The 18,091-nt window shown below is 35.6% G+C and overlaps 1 pseudogene; it reads left to right on the top strand.

Annotated features, from left to right (window-relative positions):
* LOC134374800 (rho GTPase-activating protein 20-like) overlaps positions 1 to 18,091 on the top strand; it is a 138,584-nt pseudogene that overhangs the window by 101,373 nt on the left and 19,120 nt on the right.

Consider the following 18,091-nt stretch of genomic DNA (forward strand, 5'->3'; position numbering starts at 1 on the left):
TATTTACATAATATATTTTGGAATGCAGTGAGCTCTATAGATAGCTCAGAATCTTGTTAATCCCTTTTCTGTTTGTAGCATGCAAATTGTCTGTTTTTAAATAGCAATTCTCAATGTAGTTTAGCACGGAGCTATTACAGATACCCTATTGAATGGCAGAGTTGGTAATAGAGTAGAGCTTCCTAAACTTTTCAGTTTTTTCCTAGACTCATCAGTTTTAAATTCTCTGAAGATTTTAACAATAAGAATCTTAGTAGCCACAATGCCTAACACATAGAAAGTGCTCAATAAATAGCTGTGTTTTAAAATTCTAAGCTTTAAATGTCTTTCATAACCAGTTCTTATTCTGATTTTACCTAAACTGACTTTATACCATGGAAAGAAATAAAATCCTATATTGTGAAAACAGTACTAAGGAAGAGATATAAAGAGATTCAGCTCTCTCCCTTTTTTATTACCCATTGCGCTATGGAAATACAACTATGGAAATGAGGCAGAACACCAGCCTCACTGAATTTTTTTTTTATTGTACTCTCTATGAAATATATTTAGTCTTCTCCTTACTTGCTTAAGCTCTTATATTTTGTGAGCCACACATCTTTTATTTTGAGAGAAATAAATGTTTTATTAAAGGGCATAATATATAAGGAAATGAAAGTAAATTATAGTCAAAGGTTTATATTCTACTTAAGTCATGTGCTTTACTCTGTCCACACTTGAAATCGGGTTTGAAATTTTATTTATAACCACCTAAAGGAAATCAGGATTTGCCTTTGGATAATCATTTGGCAATTATTATTTGTTCACCTGTTTTAAAATTCTTTATTCATAGCTCTATTTCTTATTTCTTTTTTTTCTACAGTCTAAAACTATAACAGTAATGAATTCAGATACAGCGAATGAAGTTATCAACATGTCATTAACAATGCTAAGGATAACTGTAAGTTACTCTGCTAGATATTCTTAATTGAAAACAAACCTTGATACTTTACAGTCATGTAAATATTATTCCTTCCATCATAAGACAGCTGGTTATTAGATATACCAAAATCATATTTTATCCCCCAAAGCATAGAAAATAAGGACAGTAAATCTTTAATATTAGTTTAAAATATGGGTGCTATCTTCCACTCTTATTTTAAAACTTGTATGAACCAAAAAGCATAAGATTGGACTATAATTTTAGGGTGATGATGTGTATTTTTATTGTATATGCTATGTACATTTACAAAAAAATTTTTTTTTGGTGTAAGATTCTTAGTAATAAAGTTTCAACTCTTTCCCTCCTTTCTACTTGTCAATATTTGAGAGTTCTCCTCCCTACCTAATCATCCTATTATTATCTCAAGACACAGTTAGTCTTAGGATGATGAATTCTGAAGGATTTGCTCTGTAGTAGAATTTTTGCATAAAGAACACATGGCTAGAAGCCATTTTGCCTGGCTGTAGGTCCTGAGGATAAGATGCCTGGTACTTCTAATGAACTGGTAAATAAAAAGACAAGCTTTTAAATAGATCATGGATTTGAAGGGCTTTAGTGTATACTCCACACTTTTTCATTTTGCTTTTAGCTTCTGCTCCTGTTTTCTGAGACAGAGGTTACCTTTTGAAATTGTTTTAGAGGAAAATATTGAAATGTTTGAGAATGAGTTGGGGAAAGAGAATTGGAAGGTTCTCCTCATTGCCTCCCTATCAATTATATAAACACCACATAGTGAGTACTTTTATTAAAGAGAGTGACTCTCAGAAGGGTGGAAACTAAGGAAAGCACTTGAACAACACTATTCCTTGTGTGAGATTCCCTATAAATTTTAAAACACACTATGATGTGACATGACACATGTTTAAGACATGCCATGTATTTCAATTTGCTAGTACATGGTGCTATAGTAAGCCCTTAAAGAGCTCAGGGTTTGCCCTGAGCTCTTTAAAAATTTGGGATTAAAAAATCTGACTTATTAAATTTAGTAATGTATTTTAAATGTAATTAAATTTATATGCAGTGAGTAAAGCAGACATCTTTGCATTGATTTCTAACCTGTGTGAATGTTTTGGAAGAAAGTGAATAGTTTTAGGGGTAGGAAGGGAGATTAATTAATGACAGGATTCATTTCCTTATCTGTATTTTTCTTTTAGATAAAGTGATCCATCTCCTCAGATCCCAAAATAATTCTATTAATTTAATTAGGAATTGATTGAGGCTATTTGAGTACACCTGGTCTAAAAGATGATCACAGTGTTTTTAGACACTATATGAAAAGAAAGGATTTTTATTAGGTTGCTCGTTCCATTTGAAATATAATTTTTTGACTAGTGATGAAGTAACAAACTATGTATGTATGGTAGTGGGGGCAGTCTGTATGGTATTCTCCATAGCCAAGACCCTCCGTTATAAGGGCAGGACCATGATTGCTAATCAGAAGTTAAAGTCAAGAATATGAAATACTGCCAACAGACTTGACTATATCTGTACTAGCTTCTTTTAAAATATATTTATCGTATTCCTCCTAGAGGAATATAACCCTTCCGGGGTTATAATTCTACTAGTGAACAATTTTATTGTTTTATGTTTTCCATGACTGGGCCTATTCTCTAGATTGAATTCTCATTCTTTCTGTGCCCAGGACTGGACTTGCCCAAACTAAAACCAGTGTAGACTGTGCCAATTGCCTATCTGTTCAAAGCCTCTTCTCCTGCTCAGAAGCAGCTGAACTAAAATCAGCCTTTGATATTTTACTTCTTAATCATACATACAGAAGTGTTTGTGGCTTTCTGGATAACAAGGTTGTCTTTGCCAGGGACATGTTGAAGGTTAAGTCGGATATTCTCTGAGAAGTCCAGAGACATAGCAGAAGTCAGGACTCTAAAGAAGAGATTAGCCTTTTAGAACCAGAAAGTTTGTTCTTCCTTTGTAGAAAGATTTAGTCAAGATTTCACATTCCGTGGGCTACCTTTATATTGAGGGCCTGATTCCATTGAAGTTTGTGGATCCCTAGCCATCACTGGGGATTGGGGGGAGAGAGATGGGGTTTTCTAAAAAAAATCATAATCACTCCCGTGTACCTATATAGCATTTACATTGTCCCCAGGTTTTTCCTTTGACGAAACATAAAAATGCCCCCCAAAAAAGTCCTCATCGAAGTACCAAATGTTGAAGATTTATTATGACTTTTAATTCTTTTATCTCCAAGGGCTCTGAGAGAGATTACCAGTTATGGGTCAATTCTGGCAAAGAAGCAGCACCATACCCACTCATTGGTAAGTTTCTGTGAAAATCTAAGAGAACTATAATTAAAATTCAGTGAATACTAAGTGTCTGAGAGAATTAGTCATATGGTCCTAAATTTAAATACTATGAAATGTTAAATCTCATATGAAGAATAAATATCTACTAAACATTTCTCTGTGTTAGAAAAAATCTCTTTGCTCAAGTAGCTAATTTTATAGTTGGGAAGAAAAATGTGAATTTTCTTCTGTTTTTCACTTTATAAACAGAGCTAGCTTGCCAAACCTTTACTTTTTTTCTGTAACACAGCAATATGTATTGGTATTTCCTTTTCTTCATACACTTCTTTTTATATTCAGTTCTTGGGATTTTCTGTTCCCTTTCCTATCTACTATTTTGCCTCTCTGGAAGACCAGTCTATAATCCAGTCATGCATCTTAAACCACCAGTGAGTATGAAATACCTGCCCTGTGCCAGGAACTTTTCTAGGCATCAAAGAAAATGGATTAATCCATTTGAACATATAAATCTTCACTGGCTAATCTACTGTCACTTCACTAACTTACTTTGCTATTTCTGTAGCTCAGTTACCCAGCATTTGATTTGAGGAGCATTGGTATATAGTTTACACCTCACCTTATTTAAATCATTTCGCTAAAAAATATTTTTTGATCAGTAATTTTATTCAGAGTCGTTAACAGAAACAGAGCAATAAAAATGAAGGACAATATCTGTAGCAGATTTTGAGATGATGAACAGAATGATGTTGATGACGTTGATTTCTGTTAACAATTGAAAAATGCTTACTACCTGCTAGACATTGTGGAAAGCATTTCACATGCATCATCTTGTGCAGTCCTTTCATTTATCTGTGAGGTCACTACTGTGTAATCAGTGTTTCCATTGATCTGAGTAATCTAAAACCAAACTTTTCTACAAAATCTGTATGCTTAGAATGTAGAAAGTGATCATGCATAAACTGAGGACAAAATTGACTTATTTCAGGGTTTCTTTTTCCCCCTCTATCTGAAAATTTTATTTTTATTGAAATAGTTGATTATACATATTTGTGGGGTACAGAGTGGACTATCAGTATTTGTGGACAATATATGGTGATCCAATCAGGAGAATTAGTGTATTTATCATTTCAAAATGTAATAATTCTTAATGTCCATTAATCAATTTCTCCCTAATACCCCTACCCCTTCCCACCTCTTGTAATCACAGTTCTGTTTTCTACTTCTCAAAGTTCAATGTATTATTGTGATTGTAGTTTCTTTCTTTCTCATTTTTAGCTCTCACTTAATGTTGCCATTTTTGTAAAGTCAATGGAGAACAATTAAAGTCGGCAAATCTTTAAAAAAATACTTAAAATATGCTTTAATAAAATACATTAATTTAATTAAAACTAGGTGAATGGTAACTTTCAAGCTTAAAACATCTCCAAGCTTCATTACCAGCTCTTACTAAAAAACCATGGAACATGACATGTGATTGTCCCACGATTGAATAACAGTTCTTATTTGTATATTTTGGGCTGGCTGGTTAGCTCAGTGGGTTAGAGTGCAGTGTTATAACACCAAGGTCAAGGGTTCCAATCCCTGTATTGGCGATATACCAAAAAATAAAAATAAAAATAATTGTATATTTTAATGTGCCTTGCAAACCTCAATTGTAGATGAGCTGCTGGCTATTTGGATAAATTGATTGTTTTATTGCTGTTATAGAAGGCTTCTTCTTCTTTTTTTTTTTTTTTTGCTTAATTCCTAGAAGTTGCTGTATTGCTTGATATTAATCGAATATTGACATTATGTGCCTATGCCAGGTAGAAAGGAACAGTAAGCGTTTACTGAGTTACATTTAGTGATAAGTCAGCAATAGAAGGGAACTTACTCCTGTGCTTAAAAAATCTGCAAACCAGTAGTGTTTGAGCTTTACACTAACAGGATGCAATTACTTAGAATATTAAAGAGCAAAAATTATGTTGCGATGAGATGTGCAGGGTTTAGCTTTTCTAGTTTGTAAATCCTTTTTGCATCTCTTTCTGTGTTTCTAATCTCCTGCAGTCTTCCTTCTGATTATTGCCTATGAACACCAGCCTCAGAGTGCAGCAGTGGGAGGGAAGCATAAATCAAACCAGTCCCAATGCTCTTGAGAAGCTCTACTTATATAACTAATAAAAACTAATTAAATGTTTTTCAGTCAGACATCTTGTGTTAAATAATAGTAACAATAGCAATTCTTGACATACATAGTTCATTGTCCCTATTATTTAAATAATATTAAGCACCAGTGTTTACTTATTTGATCTTTACAATAGTTGTGCGATAGGAGTAGGGTATTTTAAATCATGCATTTGAGGCTGAGAGGACTGGGATTTGCTGAAGATTTATAGATCTAGTTAGTGTCAAAGGAGAAACTGGAATACCTCTAAATATTCTTATGTGCAAATAGGAGAAACCAACATTATGCAACTCACAAACTGACCTGTACATTCACTCCACACTAGATAATTTTAAAAGACTTTTTTTCTTCCTTCCTTTCTTCTCATCCTTAAAACTATTTTGGTAGGACCACCTACATTATGCAGTGGTCTCCAACTAAGAGGAACATGGTGATCATTCAGTCAACAAAAGGATTCTTTATACCAAAAGTACCAGGGGTAAATTGCAGTACATTCCAGTTTGTAGCACACATGCTCACAGTATCAGCCTGTCTGAAGTCTACATTTAGATTTTTCTCTGTGTAGGGCATGAATATCCTTATGGAATTAAAATGAGCCACCTTCGAGACACTGCACTCCTGACACAGGGATCAAAGGACTCCACCACACCTCTCAACTTCCAGGACCCCTTCCTTATGGAACAGCTGCCCCAAGAGATGCGGTGCCAGTTCATCCTGAAGCGCAGCCGTTTGGCTATGGCCCAGCAACGGAGTGGTGAGTCGCTTCTTGTCCTTCATAGAGCCTTCTTTCAGCAAAAGTTTTCATTTCTGGATACACATTTTGTACAAATGAAAATACCCAAACTTCCAGCCAGATGGAGTGATTTTTCTTTTGAATTACCTAGGAGTTTTGAAAGGAAAGATGGAGTTTTAGAAGAAGATCATTTTATAAATCAGAAATAGGCATGACGGATGTAACCAGCAACTAATAGCAATACAGCCTATCCCTTCTTTCTTCACCATTCTTTCCCTTTAATCTTATGGCCACTGCAGAGTCAAAGGCACTAGGCAATGCTGCAGGTGCTTCAATACCTTCTTTGTACTGTAATACACTCCACTGTGTGTTCCCCCTAAATGGTCACAGTATAAAAAGGAGGCTGTCAGTAATGGATGTCAGGGACTCTGATCCCCTGCCTGGATCCTGGGACTGATAACTATGTGAAGACTAGGATAATTTCTACAGAAGTCTCTCCTTAGCCTACCAATTGAGTATTAATTTCCTGTGAACATAGCTGTCTCTTACCTCCCCATTATAAAGACTCTAGAATGATAAAAATGGTGTCCAACATAATTTACCCTAAGCCAAGTTTGAGTTTTAAGCTCTCAGTCTGAAATTAAGAGTGTATGAGAAATAGAAAATGGATACCAGAAACTATGAGTGGGATAGTAGAAAATGGATGCTAAATTTCTACAGTTGCCCTTATCAATTTGAACCAACTAGGGGGTCCAGTGAACAGTGGAATTGCCTTTGCAAATGCACAAACTCGGGCCCAAGGAGTAATAAATTTAAAGGCATAGCATGGACCTTGAGAGATCACTGAAGCCACCTACCTGCCACATAACAGATTTTAGGCATCGTCTGAATGCCAAAAGAAATTTCGAAGTACTTCCTCTGTGTGTGATCCAACTGATGTAGCATTAATGAAAAAGTAGCTCATACTGTTTTTAACCTTATTGTAGAATGACCCTTCTTTAAGAAAAATGTGTATGTAGCAATCTAAACTTAGAGAAAACAGACAAATCAGCACTCATTGTGAATTTTACACCCCAAGATCCCTTTTTAAACAAAACATCTTTCAATTCATTTAAAATTGTTTAATTTATAATTTTCACATTAAAACATGTATAGATTTTTTTTAATAATTGCAATACTAGCATAAAACTTATCTTCCTATTCACTCCATTGATTCCAAATTTTGACATCTTATTGTGCAAAAAGAGTTGTAACTGCCCTCTCTTCTTCTTCAGCCAGCCTTTGTTCATTTTTTCTTTTCTGCTTTCTTGCTATTGTTAAAGAGTTGAATAACTAGGACAGAAGCTGTGGCACACAAAAGCTACAATATTTACTATCTCGACCTTCCCAAATGATTTGTCAGTTCCTCATTTACAATAACACGTCTAGTCTTTGTGCATGGAAACATGGAAAAACAAAACAAAACAGTTTTTCCTCTCTGGAAACCCAGATTCCTCCTGTCTACTTATAACTTACAACACTGTATCACTTTCTCCATCTTTTAGTCAACTCCTATTTTTACTTCTTTCCTTATCCAACTTGAATTCCATGATTATCATGATTATCTCTCTTGCAGATAACCTCAGCTTCTTTGACCCTCTTTCCTACTTTCCTATGTACGTAGCAAAAGTCCTTCTTTAGATGAACTCTAAAGAAACACTGCTAGAGGAAATAATACAGCAGCAGGGCAGTTTTATATCACTAATGACCACCCTCAAATGGGCACTCTATACTGGCTAGAGAGTCTTAACTTTATCACTAAGGCATTTTCCAACTCCTTGAGTCAACTGTTCTGTCTGAATCCCCTCCACACACATATACACACTTAATCCCATCACTTTCTGTTGATGGTGACCTGGCCTCCAACTCTATACTTTACTGAAGTCAACAGTAAATTAATAGATCGGTCATCAGGGACTCCCTCATCTTGCCAACACCGGTGTACAAACTTACCGTGAATTCATACCAGTCATCTTCTCCTGTCCTGTAACAGTAAGTTGAACTTTTGGACTATAAAACTGTTTGCTCACTTCCTTGGGCTGTTCTGAGGGGGTGCTATAGAGAGACGTATCATGGTTTTCCATCCAATAAAATGTGAGCTTCATGAAAGCAGGGATTTTGGTCTGTTTTGTTCACTTCTGTATTGCCAGAACCTGCAACAGTGCCTGGCATATGTAAATGAATATTTACTCAATGAATATTTGTTTAATGGATAATCAAATTAATTTTTAGATTTGTTATCTCATTAAAGATACAAAGAGAATCTTTATAACTATGCTATGGAGAATAATATTCTCCCACTCTACCTTTTTTACCCATGTTTTCAGAACTATTTCTCTGGGTCTGTTGTCAATTTTAATTAATTTGACTGATAATCAGAGAGTAGGAATCCTAAGGGTTTTACTCAGTTTTGCCAGTGACTTGCTTTCTAAGTTAAATTGTAGGCATCCTCTGCTCAGTTTCTTTCTATTGGAAGTTAGGATAATGGTAGTTCCAGAGGTAGATGATTTGTGGCAAATGGGATCAGGGATGGAGTAACTATAGCCTAATGGTGCCAAAGCCAAGCTGGATATCAGAATCACCTGTGCAACTAAAAATTGCAGGTGAACCTCTTATGTGGGTTTTTTTTTTTTTTAATACAGAAGATATTGATGAACAACTGTTTCAGAAACCACTGATTTAGATCAGGGGTCAGCAAAGTTTTTCTGTAAGGGGCTTGATAGTGAAATTTGCAGGTAGGTGCTTATGTAACAAAAGAAAGAAAATTTCCATGTGTTTTTTACTGATGGAATTCAAAATATAATAATTGAGTATAATTATACATAATACATGTCTACTAAAAAGAGTTGAATTATCTTGAGGGGGATAAAATTTGACTTAATTGGGTTTTAAAGTTCGTGACTTAATCGTCAAAATCGATTGCAAATGTTCTGATCTGTAATGAGATTTTTATATTTCATCTTGGAAAACGTTTTCACACAGATAGGTACTGCCAAATATCGATATCATTCTATGAGCGTATAATCCTAATTGAGCACATTTCTCTCTTAGATGGCATTTGTAGACTTGTGTTAGATTCTTCTTCATTTCATGGAAGATAATCACTTCCAATTGCAGGTTAAGTGGAAGCTCCTCAATTTAATAAATAGATTTTGAGTTATGATATTTTCCTCTTGCGTGGAGATTGGTAAAAGACTACTAGAGTTATCGTTTGAACTCGGAAAATATATGTGCTGCAGACTTGTGTGGGACTAGAGATCTTTCTTCTTGTTTTGACAGCACCAGAAGTGTATAAAGCAGCTTGACATTACTTGTGATTAAATATCGTTGAATGACTTTACTGCATTAAAAGTTTTATGTATAAGCATTGTTTTGCCTTGTAATTTTAGGTGGGATTCATTAAGAAACATCAAATCTACAGGAAAAGTTAACTTATAAAGCCATTCAATGTCCAGTAATAGTGATTGAAAGCAGTTCTTCTCATTCATAAAAAGTTTAATCTCAGCCCAGAATTTAAAACATCATTATAAAACTTTACCACTGCTGAGCCATTGAACTGCTCTGTGATAGTACAAGAAAGGCTAATATTTGGCTTCTATTTCTGACGATTCACAAAACTGACAATGGTTAAGTCCATGAGAGTAAATGAAGTTCACTGCTGACACTACTAATCCAGTAACACTTTATAGATTGAAATATATTCCCTGCAGTACCACTGATCAATACACTGAATAAACCATACGTATTAAACATTTTAAAATTTTACAACCTTTGTAAATTTGTTGAATCACACCGTTTTTTCACTCCACACATTTGCTACATCATCAGACATAACACATTTTAGCAGATTCCACTTCAGGTGGTGCTGAATTATTTTCTCAAATTCTTTCAAAATATTCTCACCCATAGTTGTTCTATGCAGTCTGTTTAAGGCTAATTCTTCAGTCACTTCAAACGCGGCATCAACTTCTTGAATAAGCAACTGAGCAGTATTGGTAACATCTGTCAACTCATTAAGAACCAAAGTGAGTCACCTGCCTTGTTTTAGTTAACTATTGATATTATTCCTGATGTCCTCAACTATTTGATCAGCTATTCTGACTAAAAGGCTAATAATCTTAAATCTAGTTTCTCTGGGCTCATTTCTTCATCTACTACAAGCACACAGGATTTCATCAATTCACCATTAGTAAATGGCTATCCTTTCTTGGCTAACAAATGAGCCACTCAAATTTACTTTTGTTGCAGTCTGTTTTCATTTTTTGTCTTTGTGAAGAAATTCTGTGGTGATGAGATATTTTATTTTAAATATTCTAATTTTTCTGATCGTTGCTTTCTTTTAAGTTGGGGATACTGTGATAGTGTTTAGTCTGGTAATGTCAACATCTATTGACAAGTGCTTAGTCAGGTAAAGTTGACATATATTTTTTCACCATGGCTGTTATGTCGTTGCACAGTAACCACAATACTTTGCCCATTGATTCAATAACAATGTCATACACACTTCATGGTGCCCTAAAAACTCAGCACTGGAAGACTACTTTTCTTATTTTGACATGATGGATAATAAAAAAAATAGATTTGCAGTATCATGACACACGTGGCACTTGAAACATTGTCAAAATATAATGGAGTCACTGAAATTTGTATTGCCCTGAGCAACAGTGCAAAGCAATGAGAGCACAACATATTGTCTTGGTCACAGCTACTCAACTCTGCCATAGAGTGTGAAGTGAAAACAGTCATAGACAATACATAAATGAATGAGTGTGGTAGTGTCCCAGCAAAACTGTTACAGACAGTAAAATTTGAATTTCTTAAAATTTTTTATGTATCACCAAATATTCTTCTTCTGAATTTTTCAACCTTTTAAAAATGTAAAAACTATTCTTAGCTCACAGGCTATCCAAAGAGAGGTGGCAGGCCAGATTTGGCCCAGGGATTGTAGTTTGCTGCCCTCTAATTTAGATTATTAGAATGCACATTTAATCAAAAACATTTCAGGTAAAGTCTCAGTATTCTACTAGACTTTATTAACAGAGCTTTCCCTAAGTAACAGAACCATCTCTTTTGACTGGTCTCCGTTTCTTTGCCTGTTACATCTTTGCAGTGTTTTAATGAGAAGTAAAAAAGCCAAAAGGCATCTAGAAAGACTAAAGAACTGTAGAGAGCCTACAAATTCTACAAATGGAACTTTTGGTCCCTGGATGATAACAGTCTTCATAATGTTAACAAGTAATTTCTACATAAAACATAACAGTTTATAGAATACTTTCTTTTAAGCCTCAAAACAACCATGTAAGTTTCCATTATTACCCATTTTACAAATGAGCAGACTCAGACTGTGTCCAGCATCACAAAGCATATAGCAGTAGAACTGAAAACTCAACATAGATCTTCTCTCCTTAGATCTCGACTCATCATTAGACCCAACTGCCATATTATGTGGACATGTTAGTACTAACTCACTTCATGAAATGGAGACAATTTTACATAGTTATTGTTTGTCTTACTGTTAACATCCTCACAGCTTTTATTAATACTCGTTTTTTTTTATTTGAAGGCAACATTCCACTCTGGAAATTGTTTTCAGTACTTCCATAGCCTCATTGTGATGTACAATATATGACCCTATGATTATCAAAATTTAATGTATTTTAAAGTCCATATTTCTGTTTCCTTCTTTCCCACCTTCTTTGCCCCCAACTCATCCCTAACATAAATCAGAATTAAAAAGGAGACCTCGTAGGAGGAAATGAGTTTAAGAAGAAGACTCTCTTCACTCTCTTTCCCTGCCTTTCTTCACATACATACCAACAATTAACCTGACTTCTAATAGGGAAAAATGAGCTAATACTTTTTTTCCAGCACATATTATATATATGGAATTTGGCTTTATTTACCAAGTGCCACTTGTTATACTCAGAGTTCATCATACTCTGTTTGGCCTGTATATTTATTTATTTATTTTGTCTTTTTCGTGACCGGCACTCAGCCAGTGAGTGCACCGGCCATTCCCATATAGGATCCGAACCCGCGGTGGGAGAGTCGCTTCGCTCCCAGCGCCGCACTCTCCCGAGTGCGCCACGGGCTCGGCCCTGGCCTGTATATTTAAAATCCACAGAACTCTTAAATTCTTAAATTGCTTAGCCCCAGGAAGTAGATATTTTGCGTGATCTTATGTGGAAATTTATATGTTGTTTCTAAGATTAGCAAGGAGATAAAAGAGGAAGATAATTTCTATTAAAATATTGGCTGGGAAGAATTAATATTATGTTTTTAAACCACCTGAATAAAATAAGCCACAATTAGACAAAGCTTCATACATCCATTTCTGAGAGACGTTTTCTCTAGTTAGCTCAAAGAAAATATCCCTGTTAACCAGCATCGCTTTAGGTGAGCACAGTCATCTTCCATCTGTTTTTCAAATTTCTGCTTCATTGTCGAGAAGACCTCCCACTAAATAGTCTTACACTGGAAACAGAATAGCAATAGATCTCTCAGAACTCCACCTCTGAGACTTGAGTCACTACAAGTCATCCTTGGGGTGGTTGGTCCACAGTGAGATAGCTCTAGTGTTAATTGGGGGTGCTGAATATAGACATTCAAAGATCTGACCTCAAGACCCAACTCAAATATCACTTCTAGGAAATCTTTGTTTCTTTGAATCTTTAGCTACCCCTTTCTCTGTGTCTCCAGAGCACTGTATACATATCTCTAGTGTAACTTAAAAATTTATGTTGTGATTATTTGTTTACATATCTACATGTCTCTTTAGACTGTGAGCTTCTCTAAGGCCTGAGAACTCATCCCAGGACTTAGTCCAGTGTATAGAACAGAGCAGAAGTTAAATGAAAGATTGAATGGCTTAGTCACACCTACTGGAAAAACTTGAATGAAGTGGAAGAGTTAATTAAGCGGGATCTTTCTGAGTGTGGTCTGAAGCAACTCTTGGGGTTCTATTGTGAGTGGAACTCCCATTTCTGTGAGCCCACAGCAGGCTTATTACCTTCCATATCTGCTTCAGACCCAGGACTACACTGGAATTAATGTGAACTTTTATAGTGGATGGTAAAATATGGGACATGTTTCTTCTTTTACCTGTTTGCCCTGTCATTCCAATGTTCTCTCATATGTATTTCCCACTCTGGAAAAAAACAAAAATAAAGGTCTTCTTAATTTCTGTAGCTATGTGGCCAGAATAGAATTTCTAATGAAAGCTTTTACTGTTGTGGTTATTGTTCTATACGCACAAAGTTTTAAGGATTGTTATTTTTAATATTCAGTTTTCTAATTTAAGCATGCAAAAACACTAGCCTGAATCTTGCCAGGGTTATTTAGGAAAGCTAGATTTACATGAAATTAGTTTCCTTTACATTTACATAATCTTTTTTTTTTTTTTTTTGCAGTAACATGTTTTTTCATCAGCTTTTGACATTTAGAAAATAAGGGCTATACATTAAAGGCTCTGCACCAAAGTAAATTTTAATGAAAATTCTTTTTCTCTCAGTCTCAGAGGGAACCTGGACTCTCAGGTTGAATGCCGAACATAAAAAGCATGGCTACAGCTGAAATTTTTTATGATAAAGTAAAGAACTCAATTTCCACTTAAACCTCTGTCTACATTCATAGAATAACTGAGTTTATAACTTGTGATAGAGCATTCTTCTTAAGAAATGTGAAAGCTAAAAAATCAAGTAAATCTCATAGTTATAGAAATAATAAAACCAGGTTAAATGTGAGCAAACCAGACTGAGTACAGCTACTCAGCATATATATTATGGTACATACTAAACAAACATTTGCCCAGATTGACATTGCTAGACATACAGGAACCCCTTTCTGGATTTCAGAAAGGGTTTCATTTCTTTTTCTGTTTTCTAAAATGGTGTAGGTTGGGAATGTCAAAGCAGGAAGAAAATTCTTAATAGAGTAGTGGTATTCTTTCATGTCTACATACCTCCAGAAGGCTGTTAAACCAAATGGAGAGTAAGTACAGCGAGGAGGTCTTGTTTTTGAGGAGTAGATTGGTCTCTTGGCAGCTTTAATCAAGATTCCTTTGACCCATGCCCTGGGCAAAGTAATACTTTCCGTACATTATCTTGCATGATCCTTTCAGTAAGCCTTTGAGGGATAGGTTATCCTTTGCATTTTAAAGTTAAGGAAAGAAGTTAAGTAACCTGCCTAAATAAGTGTCTGAACCAAGAGTCTTAACTAGGCTCCTGAGTTCAAAGCCAAAGAGCTTTTGCCCACCTGACTGTGTGTACATTGACGACGTACTTACTGTATCCTAAGGGAGTGAAGTGTGGATGATGGTCGTAAGGCCATCTGATAAAATGTTGCTTATTTGCTTTCCTCTCACAACTTGGCTTTTTAAATATTTGGTTTAAGTAGGTTATTCTGAGAAAATAAAATGCTAAGGTACATTATATCCAAACGAGATAAAAGACTTCTTTAAAGTTAGTATTTGACGATGCTTAGAGAGAATTGAGTCAAACCGTGAGTGAGTGCTATCTGGGTATTGTGGCCTCTCATATCTTGGTTCTGTTAGCCTTAATTGCAAGATGTTTTGAATCTGCCCCAGGAATGCATGCTTTAGGGGTTAGCCAGCAATTTGGGCAGAACTGAATGTACAATATTTGGGGCTTCCACTGTCAGGTTTTGTCCTTTCTGTGATTCCCTCTCACGTTCCAGCTGCTGTGGGTACCTTTATCTTTGTTCTCTATTTCTCCAAGCCAGTAAGAGTTCCGGTTTCTCTCCAAATTTTAGTTGCCCCGCCACCCTGGGGCCTGTCTTCATAATAAAAGCTATAAGAATAGGAAACATTCAGTGCCATGCCATTCCCTTCTTCGAAGGGTCAAACTTTTACTTTCAGTGTCTACCTTCTTTTGATCACTCTTTAGTGACTACAGGTAGGTTTATTTTCATTCACTTGTGTAGAGGTTATAGTTGTTGTTGTCTGTGTGTGTGTGTGTGTGTGTGTGTGTGTGTGTGTGTGTGTGTGTGTGTGTGTGTGTGTGTGTGTGTGTGTGTGTGTGTGTTGGGGGAAGGGAGAGGGAGAGAAGGAGCCAGCCACTTTTAGAAGTGGAACTTTTAAAAATGGAACCTTTTTATGTATCAGATCATTTGCAAACTAACTTTCATGTTAAAATTAGACACAGATGACAAAAATTTCAGCACTGTGGTATCAAAATCATAACTCACTATTGACCCTTTTTACTTCTGCCTACTTTGTATATGTTGTTTTTTTCCACTTAAATTTCTCCTCAGTTTCAATCATTGTTCAATAACAATTGAGTACTTATTAGGTACAAGGCATTATGCTGGATGCTGTCTGTTGAAGTCTTATTCATTCAAAATCCAAATCAGGTTGGCCAGTTGGCTCAGTTCATTAGAACATGGTGTTATAAACACTAAGGTCAAGGGTTCGGATCCCCATACCTGCCAACTGCCTTAAAAACATCCAAATCAAATGCAAACGCCTCCAGGATCACTCCTCTCCCTCGTACTGGATCAATGTGCTTTACTTTCTTCTGAATACCTTTGGTCCGTTGTTCCTCCCTTATGATGTTTTATTTATTAATATACTTGTTTTTCCCCTCTCTCACCCCACCACCAGTCTTGTTCCCTATTAGATTATAAATGTCGCCATGGCAAGGGCAAGTCTCAGTCATGTTTGCACCCATCCATCCTGCCTTAAGCATACGTCTTAAAGTCAGGAACTGAAAAGATACAGGAAAGTCTTTGCAGTTGCAAAGAAAGGGAAAAAACGAAGGACATTGCCTTCCTGTATCTGTTGTCAGTAGTAGAGTTGGACATCAGGCAATAAAGCATTCTTTGTTTCCATAGAACATCTTAATAGAGACAACAACTCTTCTCCTCTTTCTCCTCTTCTTCCTATTTCTCCTCCATCTTCCCCTTTCCCTCCTCCTTGCTTGCTTTTTCTCATGATTTAATTGTAGTATAATTCAGTCTTCAAATTTCTGGATGCCCAGTCTCATCTTTAAAATGGGAAAATGTATATGTTAGTATGAAAAACACTTTTTGCTTTAAGTTGTAATATTTCAATAGGAAGCCATTCTTTCACCTTTGAAATTTAGTGCCAAAACTCGAGTAAACATACCAGTGGTGTCTCAGAAATAGATAGAAGAAGAACCAAACATTTGATTCTTCCTTAGTTGATTTTTCCTTAATTTACATAATATTATAGAGAAATGTCATGGGTTGAATTGTCAATAACAAAGGACATCTATAAGCATTTCTTTTCTGAGCCATAGTAACGAACATATAGTGAAATGGAAATTATAGAAATAAAGTTAAGTAAACTAAACTAGTTTTTCTAATACTCTCAATTCTGCCTTAGATTCAAATCAGAAGACATTTAAAAGGAGAAGATCTATCTTAAACTGGGCCTTTTGGCGAGGCTCTAGCACTCACCAGCACAACTTGCCCATATCTCCAACATCTCCTGTGCCAGGACAGCTGTTTGGAGTTTCTCTGCCAAATATTTGTGAGAATGATAATCTGCCCAAACCTGTCTTAGTAAGTCTCATTTTGGCCTGTAAAGTAATGGGAAAGGAATTTTAGGAATGGGGAACTCTGGAAAGTAAACCTGTCCCCAGATGGAGAGATTATAGACATCCCTGGCTTTAGCTAAGAATCTCTATTATCATTATTTAAAAGAATTAAAATCTGACTTAGCTATTGCAGAATCATAAGGAAGACATAAGAGATAATCTAGACTACTGGTTTCAAGAAAGAGCCATATAAGCCTGCTCAGGTAAATTGGAATTTGCTCTGTAGATAGACAATCCATATTCTATCTCTCACAAATCCTTCTTCAATTCAACTCCATATTGTTCTGAAAGTCTGGTTTTTTTTTTTAACCACTTCACCAACAGAGACTACTTAATCATATTTTTTAAAGTTTTTAAAACTGCTTTATTTGTATTTCAAGTATTTAAGAATAAAGATACATTCTCTGGCATTTAGTTATCTTTTGTGTGTAGAATGGGTCAGTTGAAAGCCACTGAGTTTGTGTTGATATATTAAATAATCACTGTTAACCAACATTTTTATTGAGTATCCAGTATCCTGCAAGCACTATACTAGATGTGTGGCATTTTATGCTGTATTGTGCATCTATAAATGCCAGACACTAGTCTAGCCCCTTCACAGCTTATCTGTCACAGCAAATACAGAGGGTAGTTATTATTGTCATCATTCCTTTGTTTACTAATTAAAAAAAAAAAGCCTCCGAACTTTACCAAGGGTTACACAGTAAATAAGTGGCATAACTAGATTTTAAATGCCATGGATTGCTTGTCTCTAAAACCCATTCTCTTCCTACACTGCAAGCAGAGGACATACAAATAGAAAGAAAGCAAAGTGAGTAAACACTTAAAATTTACTCTCCTAGCAATTTTCAAGAATTTAGTACCTTTTTATTAACTGTCATCACCATGTTATACAATAGGTCACCTAAATTTATTTCTCTTATCTAACTGAAATTTTGTTTCCTTTGACCAACATCTCCCTAACTCCCCCGCCATCATCCCCAGCCCCTGGTAACCACCATTCTACTCTCTAAAAGATTGACTTTAATCCTTCTAGCTGTCCATCCAGCTCCAATCCTTCAGTGCTTTTAATCTGTCCTCTAGTAGCTGCAGTACATGTTCCCTTGCATGTATGTGTGAAGTGCTTTTTTGTTTTGTTTCCTTTGCTTCCCCATAGGATATGCTTTACTTTCTTAATCAAAAAGGACCCCTAACAAAAGGAATCTTCAGGCTATCAGCCAGTCTGAAATCCTGCAGAGAGCTAAAAGAGAAACTGAATTCTGGAGTCGAAGTACACCTAGACTGTGAATGTATTTTTGTGATAGCATCTGTTTTAAAGGTAGGAAAAGTTCT

This window comes from Cynocephalus volans, chromosome 4 (genome assembly GCF_027409185.1).
Source record: "Cynocephalus volans isolate mCynVol1 chromosome 4, mCynVol1.pri, whole genome shotgun sequence".
NCBI lineage: Eukaryota > Metazoa > Chordata > Mammalia > Dermoptera > Cynocephalidae > Cynocephalus > Cynocephalus volans.